This window comes from Callithrix jacchus, chromosome 19 (assembly GCF_049354715.1).
Source record: "Callithrix jacchus isolate 240 chromosome 19, calJac240_pri, whole genome shotgun sequence".
NCBI lineage: Eukaryota > Metazoa > Chordata > Mammalia > Primates > Cebidae > Callithrix > Callithrix jacchus.
In genome coordinates, this window is record NC_133520.1 from 44,506,484 (window position 1) to 44,514,933 (window position 8,450).

The 8,450-nt window shown below is 40.4% G+C and overlaps 1 pseudogene; it reads right to left on the bottom strand.

The window, feature by feature from the left end:
* Window positions 1-7,165: 7,165 nt before the first annotated feature.
* LOC118149519 (ubiquitin-conjugating enzyme E2 L3 pseudogene) lies at window positions 7,166-7,652 on the bottom strand (annotated as a pseudogene).
* Between the last annotated feature and the right edge of the window lie 798 nt (window positions 7,653-8,450).

Below are 8,450 nucleotides of genomic sequence, written 5' to 3' on the forward strand. Positions count from 1 at the left end.
GGGACCAAAGTATGAACATGAGCCAGGCATGGTGACACACATCTACAGTCCCAGCTACTTGTGAGGCTGAGGTAAGAGGATTGCTTGAGCTCAGGAGTTCAAGGCCAGCCTGGGCAACAGAGAAAAACACATCTCAAAAAAAAAAAGAAAGAAAAAGAAAAAAGAAAAGATATGAATATTGGCAGGCATACCCTCTGAGCTCGAACAGCTGAAAAGCCAGTGGTAATCTCACACAACTGGGAACTTTGTCATCAGACTCTAGTTAAAGGCATTTTCTAATTATTTAACCTATAGCATGGTCATCAGAATTAACTGAATATGAAAGGGGTGTGGATGACCTCTCCTACTGCACTGGTATTAAGGAATAGGTGAAACGAGACTTTAGAAATATTTACATATCTAGATTCATTATTGCTTGGAGTCGCCTTTCACTCTTGGTGACCTTTTGTGCTCATCCTGATCTTGTGAAATCACGACTGGATTCCAACTTGCAGGACCAGCTTATGTATTTAAACATTATGAAGAGACCCACTACATACGAATCTGTATTTAAGTAATAAGTCAATAACTGATCATTCGTTTTTCCAAAAGATTCACAAATGAATACTTTGAAACAAGATCTTCTTAAGCATTTAAAAATATGATTGAACCCTTTAAATATTCACAATGGACACACTCTTCTGTAGGGATACAGGTATTAGAGAGAGGTATAGTTGTACCTGGGATATAGTATTAACTCCTATTTGCTCTGCAAGGTGAGAGATTACAGAGTTGGCATTGAAGATTCTATGACTATAAAATCTGTATCACAGAGACTGAAGGCGAGGCACTGTATCAACTAGAGGAAGAGAAGGAGAAATTCATTGTCATTCCTCAAGGGCACACTGCAAAGAAAAAGAAGCTGTACTTTTCCACTTCCTCCAACAAAAGGGGCAGCTTTTAGATGGTACTGTATTTCCTTAATGTCTTTCCCGTTTTCCATGATTGTGTTCATTTTTGTGTGTATGAAGTGAACATACTTGTGATAAATGTTACTAATGCATAATTTTATCTATTTGCATCTATTATCTCTTTCTATATATATATATGTATCTCTTTGTGTGTATATACAGCATAAAAACTCTGTTCAAGATATGTATTTTACACAAAAATCTCCCCATTTCTAATTCTAGCCCACTCTGCAATCTAGCATTGTAACGCATAAATCACTTCAAAAGTGAAAGATTATTATGGGTCTCTTCCACTTTTTCCGTATATCATATTTCAGGGCACGTCAAGGAATCAAATGGCAAAGCCCCTGTTGCTGTCCTGGAGACTGTAGGAAATAAACACACCGCACACACGTGCGCACACACACACACACACACTCACACGCACCCTTGCCTTCTTCAAGTTTATCATCAATGGATGAAACAAAAACTAAATATGTGCTCTAATCACTTGATGGGGCTAGATTCAGATAAAGCTGCTCTGTCTGCAAAAAAACAGAAGGCACAGGGCACAGCAGGTGAGAGTAGGTGCCTGGATGCTTGGTGTTTCTGAGTAGCAATATCCTCAAACAAATATCATCACTCTGTCCAGAAGTAGACACTTCCCTTTCTTCTTTTTCATGTTTTTACCTAGTTTGGAAGGAAACGACCCTGCCTAGCTCCTCCTCTGAAAAACCCACTGGCAAGCCTGGGTGTCTGGGGGCTCGTGCCGCTCAGGTGTCTGTCTCTTCAACACACTTGGCTCCAGGGCCCTTGAACCAGTGTGACTCAGCACTGAGTAAAGGTTTGTTTCCCTGCACACCTCCAGCCCAACTTGGGCCCCTTAGGGTGTGAGAAGTCACAAAATGCTCACAGTGCATCGACTTCATTTATCCAATATATGCCATACATCGTCTTTTAATGTAAGGGAATGATGGGGGGAAAGCGGTAACAAAATACTTAAACCAAGAGAGAGCGTGTCATTTCCAAAGAGAGTAGGTGTCACAAATTTAGAGGACCTGGTCTCTCAGCTTCCTCCAAGGGTATTGTTGAATGGGCCCCCAAGGGGATGCAAGTGAGAAAACCCATAGGGCTCACCTGTAAGAATCCCATCAACCACCTCAGTCAGTGGTCTCTTTCAGATTCCTAGGCATGACTTAGGTCCTGAAGCCATGATCTTACTGTGGTGATTTTGTGGTCTGAAGGAGCGTTTGGCAGTGATGAAGTCTTGGCTCTGAGATGAAGCATATGGCTCGGAAGAGCCTGACTCACTATTTTCTGATAATGTTTACATGTTATGCCGTCAACTCAGATCTAAAATATCACGTGTTCTGTGGTGGAATCAGCACGTGACTGTGACTCAGTGCTGGAGCTGTGGCTCTATTCCGTGAATGGAAGGACACATCTAGAATCACTATGCCATGGCTGTGCCATGGCTACAGGCACCCAGACTTGCACTGTAGTTCTCCTTTTGGTCCTCTGTGGCACACTTTTAACTCAATAATAGATTAAATGATTTAAATGATTAAATAATAAAAAGCACCAACTTTTGTCTCACTCAGATCTAGGTTCAAATCTCAGCTTCACAACTCAGCAAATGTGAGAACCTCAGCAAAGTGCCTAGGCTGTGAGCCTCAGTTTACTCATCAGCAGAACGGAGATAATAATACAGCCATATCTTATCATATCATATACCCATGTATATCATATTCACATCCCATTTCAATAATATAACAAATAAATTAGATCATGTGCCTAAGCTATTCTTCATGGAGGATGGCATGATTGCAGTATAAGAAATGACAGCATTATCAGTGGCAAATCTGCATTCAAAGCACCTTTCTCTGGGCTGGGTTATAGGTGACTGTATTCCAGCAGATTTACTTAGTAAAGTAGAACTTCCTACCTGAAAGGGGTTGCAGCAAATAAGATCCTAAAATGTGGAACTGGCTGAGTGGAAGAGGCGGGGCTTTGGATAGTGAGGTCTCAGGTAACTCAGGCTGCAAATCTGGTGACTTCTTATGTGGCGGCTGAACATTTGGTCAGATTGTCACCCGCTGTTCTTTGAGATACAGACCATGTGCCATGGCAGCTTTGCTATTAGGATAAGTAGTGGAAAAAATTCAGAATCCTGGCATATGGTTATAGATTTCTTTTTTAACTGAAGGAGAGATGTAAACTTAGATTCAAGTTAGCCAGTCTGCAAGTGGAAATGAGAGATATACTCCTTACCTATGGCCTGCATTCTAAGTTCACTGAGAATACTATATTTTGGGTACTGCTGAGTTTTAAAAAGAAATTTATTCCAACTAAACTGGGCAGGCAAGGATAGTGACAGGAAGTCTGCAGGCTTCATAGATTAATAACTTAAGATGTTTCCATCCAGGCTCTTAGGAGTTCTTCAGACAAATGCACATTGGCATTATGCTGATATCTCTCCATCATTCCTTAAGCATTGGCCATTAAGCTGTGGAACAGAGGACTGGGAAAAACCCAGAGATCAGTAGATGTGTTAGCTTGTTCTCATGCTGCTAATAAATACATACCTGGGACTGGGTAATTTCTAAAGAAAAGGAGATTTAATGGACTCACACTGTTCCACGTGGCTGGAGAGGCCTCACAATCATGGCAGAAGGCAAGGAAGGAGCAAAGTCACATCTTACATGGTGGCAGGAAAGAGAATGTGAGCAGGGGAACTCCCCTTTATAAAACCATCAGATCTCATGAGACTGATTCACTACCATGAGAACAACACGGGAAAACCTTCCCCCATGATTCAGTTACCTCTCACCGGGTCCCTCCTACAACATGTGGGGATTATGGGCGCTACAATTTAAGATGGTATCTGGGTGCGGACACAGCCAAATCATATCAGAAGATAAAGGAAAGGAATCTTCCAGCTAAATACCACGTTTAAGTGAAATCTTGGTCTGTGGTTACTCGCATATGGAATTAATTAAGAAATTATTCCAACATTGGAAATTCTGTAGACTTTTGAGGGAATTGTATTGCCAGAGTCTAATAAGAGCCTGTCATTGTTAAACCTCTATGGTTATTCCTTACCTCAAATTAAGATCAATAGGAAGTGGGCCAAAAAATATCTGTGGCTTCAGAGGAAGTGATTTTCTGTAATACCCATTTTATATGTGGCTATGGATGAAAACAGACAAGGAAGAATCTCCCCAGAAGTAGGACAGGAGGATGTCAGAATGGGTAACCAAGGATGGCACCCATGACAGAGCACAGGATTCCTGAGTTTTCCTGCCTGGCAATATTTGGTATTAACTCTGGCACTGTCTCTGCTATGTGACTTCCATTGTTCTCCTTTCTGAATAGGGGTTAGTATTGCTTCTAATTAAATATTAAGTAACGGTTGAAAAGGAGCAGGATAAGTGCATTATTACTAAGTGCAGCCAGGTAGCATTTGCTATTTGCCCTTCATCCTTTCTCTCTCCTTTTCCTTCTTTTTTTTCTGTTCTGGAATTAAAATTCAGTGCCTGGATGTAGTCATCCTGGAGATCATTAAAACAGAAGCCACATGCTAAGGATGGAGGAGAAGCAAGCTAGAAGGAATCTGGTTCTAGATGACTTCCTTGAGCAGTTTCACCAGCTTTGAATTGACTCTCAACTTCTAGATTCCTTGCCATCTAAAGCATTTTTAGTTTCCTGAAGTTGAGTTTTTGTGTAAATACTGTTCATGATCAAACTTTAACAAACCATGGCTTGCTTGCCAAGTAAAATCAGAGGTCATGTAAAAGAGAAGAAGATCAAATATTCTTAGTTTTGGGAAGCAGTATTTGAATTGATGGAGGTAGCAGTGTGGTAGCATGGGAGGCAAATGTGAAGTTTAGGAGAGAGAAGGTATGGTGCCTAGACAAGTCTAGGAGGCAGAAAAATGTGACTGCATCTGGGGTCAAAATGGCAATTAAAGGCAGGAACGACGGCCAAAAGGATAAGTAAGGCCAAGGATGGGGCAGTAGTGCTCTCTTAGCTAAAAGACCCTCGGGGTAGACTAGAACCTCTGTCCAGCAAGACGCACTCTACTTTAGCTCAGCTGCATTCTAGCAAGCATCCCGTAGTGCAGGTTGGCAACCATGGATGGGAGAGTTAGAAGGACAACTCCCTCACCTTCCTGTTATCCTGTGTAGAAGCCTGTTTAAGTTGATGTGCCACTGGTCATATCGTGTTCTCCTGTTCTGTCTCTTTACTGGATAAGCACGAGAACAGTCATTCATAGTGATAAACCATCCGGGTTTAGGCTTGGGTTCTGGCCGTCCAGAGAAGCTGTCTGGTTATGCATTTGTTTCTCACTTCTGGTAAATTAGAGGAAAGTTAGGCTTAGGGATTCAGGGAAGCCACTATCCAGGCCTCTAAAATCACCCACAGTCAGACTTGTTTGGCTCTTCTCAGCCAGGGAAGCCATTTGTTTGTCTTTTATACATTTTTGTCTTTGCTAATTGCATTTCTGATGACCAGATGCACTATTAGGAATAGAGTCTCTTTTTGTTTGATGAAGCTGTAGCAAAATTCTAGTCAAGAAAAGCGATAGCATCTAGTTACCTATATAAATATCTGAATCATTTTGTTGGGCTCTCTAATGTTTCCTGATTTTTGTTCTTGCATTTTAAGAAATTGCAAAGAAAGGAGCCCTCTTAGACATAGCAGTCATCCAAGCCCCAAGTGGACCTAAATTTGGAATGCCTGAAATTGAAAGCTCCGATAATGGATTTGCTCAAATCAAGCAGAATAAAGTCCTTCCTCCTGGCATGAATAAAAATGATCGCAACCTTTACTTGAAGTGGCGTGCACTGGATTCTGTAATTTTCCACCCCCCTTTAATCTACTGAGAAAGAAAACACAAAATGACGTAAGAAAATGGAAAAATCTGCCCATTTATGTTACATCACCCTTTTGCTCCTGCAATAGCTAGAGTTCTTTAGAGAAACAGAACCAATAGGATATAGACATATAGAGAGATATAGATATATAGGTAGATAAATGTAGACATAGAAATGTCATATGTATGTCACAAATATATAAATATGAGTATTTTAAAATTTAATGAAAATATTTTGAATTATACACACACATATGTGTGTGTGTGTGTATATATATATATATATATATATATATAGAGAGAGAGAGAGAGAGAGAGAGAGAGAGAGAGATTTATTGTAGAAAATTGGCCCACACAATTAAGCTGGAGGGCCAAGGGAGCCTATGACACAGTTCTGTCTGAAACCCAACAGTTTCCAAACCCGGGAAGAGCCGATGTTTTAGTTCAAGTCTAAAAGCAGGAGAAAACCAATGTCCCAGCTTGAAGGCAGTTAGTCCGAAGGTGTTTCCCCATACTCAACTATCTCATTCTATTCAAGCCCTCAACAGACTGGATTAGGCCCATTCACATAAGGGAGGGCTATCTGCTTTACTCAGTCTATTGTAAATGTTCACTGCATGCAGAAACAGCCTCACCGACACACCCAAAATAATGTACGACCAACTATCTGGCCACCCCATAGCCCAGTCAAGTTGATACATAAAATTAACCATCACACCTAACTGAGATTAAAAGGTGGGTGTTTATAGCCTCGATCTAGCTCAGAGGTCAGTGTTTTTAAAATTTTTTTAAATTACTTGCTGTCAAGCCAATGGATCAGAGACTACCAGGAGCACATCTGCAGTGAAAAAAAAAATAGTTCTATTTATATTGTTTCAGAAAAGAGTGGTCTTGCTTTGGGGAAACCCCAGGAGCATTTTGGAAGGAAGTTGTTAAAAGGGGTCTTCTTTTAGGGTTTGGGCTTATGTTAGATGATTTTGAGGAGGGATTAGGACATGGAGACAAGGATTAGATTTCAGACTGCCAAGAAGGGAGGCAGTGAATCAGACCATCTCCCTCCTACAGCAAGTCTGGGATCAAGTATGTACTGATTCTTAATTTTTCTACTCACTTTATCTAGTATTTCTTTTTCTTTTCTTTCTTTCTTTCTTTTTTTTTTTAAGAACATCTTAAATTTTTAATCCTTTCTTTACAGGTTACTTAGACCACTTTTGATTAAGAAAACTGTAGATAGTAACTGCCACAAGTGAACGCCAGGCGGTGGCACATGTCAATTTCCACAGAGTCCTGCTTTGCGGGGTGTCTGAATGCATTGCACGGGGTCTCTGCTCACACCTGCTGGAACCAATTGTGGCAGATTTTAGTCCACAGATTGCTTTTCCCCATATTTCTTTGTAAACTCTTCAGCATTCTTACAGAAGTTTTTACAGTCCTTAGAGTATTCTTCAGCTAGGTCAGCCCAAAGTGGGTGCTCAGGCTGGGGGTCATTCACCAGTGCTATGAGGGACTGGATTACTTGGTCAGTTTTGGGTGCTGGCTTCAAGTTTTCAGCACTAATTACTGGGAGACAGACCTGTGCCTTTTCATTGATGTTAGGGTGATCTTTATTTTAAATGTGATGTTCGGTGGTTTGAATGGGTACTCTGCTGGAAAGTTGATTTCGATTCTGAAGGCCCACTTATCCTACCGAGGGTTGTCAGGAACAAAAAGCCCTTGCCAAGTCAATAAATTAGCTTCATCAACTTGGATGTTACGGAAGTTTTTCATTCCACATTTGCGGATTTCTTCAAGCTCCTTCGTCAGCCTCCTGCTGGCCGCCATCTTGGATTTGGTGGTGCTCCTTCCTTATCTAATATTTCTTGTTAATCACCCCAAACTTCTATCTTTACAAAATGTTTTTGGGACAGACCCTCTATACGTTCCAAAATGCATCATGTCTTCCTTTACTTATACTAAGAAGGTAGGTCAATGCAGAGATTGGGTATCTTAATGAGTTTTATCTAAGAGGTGAGAGTATTAAAGTAAGTTTAGAGGTATAATTGTTACAGAAGCAGTATCCACTCACACTGGTGATGGGAGTCAGAAGAGGGGGATATTGAGTCATTTTTGTGTCACAGAGTGGTCTTATCTGTGTCTTTCTCTAAACATGGCTGTGGAGTGACCTTATCTATGGGTTGGTTGGAGCATTATTTGTAATCTTTTGGGAACCTTGTTGTCTGGTTGTCAGCAGGGCCATTTTTTACTTTCTCATTACCAACATTTAAAAATTGACATAATTTTGCCTAAAGTATGGCCTTGTCTTCTCTTGAAAACATTTGAAATATTGGGCAATGTTGAGTTTTTATTTCCAGATAATTCTAGTAGGCTGTCTCATTTCCAGCTTGCCCTAGTCTTTATCTACTTATTATGTTTTGATACCAGACAAACTATTTTTTGATGGTCTCTTCCTGGCATTTGTAGACATATGCATTTCCAATCTGAGGTGTAGGTGATGAGCTAATCAGAGATTTGGAATGGCCTGGGTCTTTCCAATTATTTAAAATGTTCACTTTTCATAATTTCTTTGCAGTTATTGAAATGAAAGTATTTACCATCGTTTAACTAAATCATTATACATTAAATTTTGGTCTATCTTACTTTGAGAA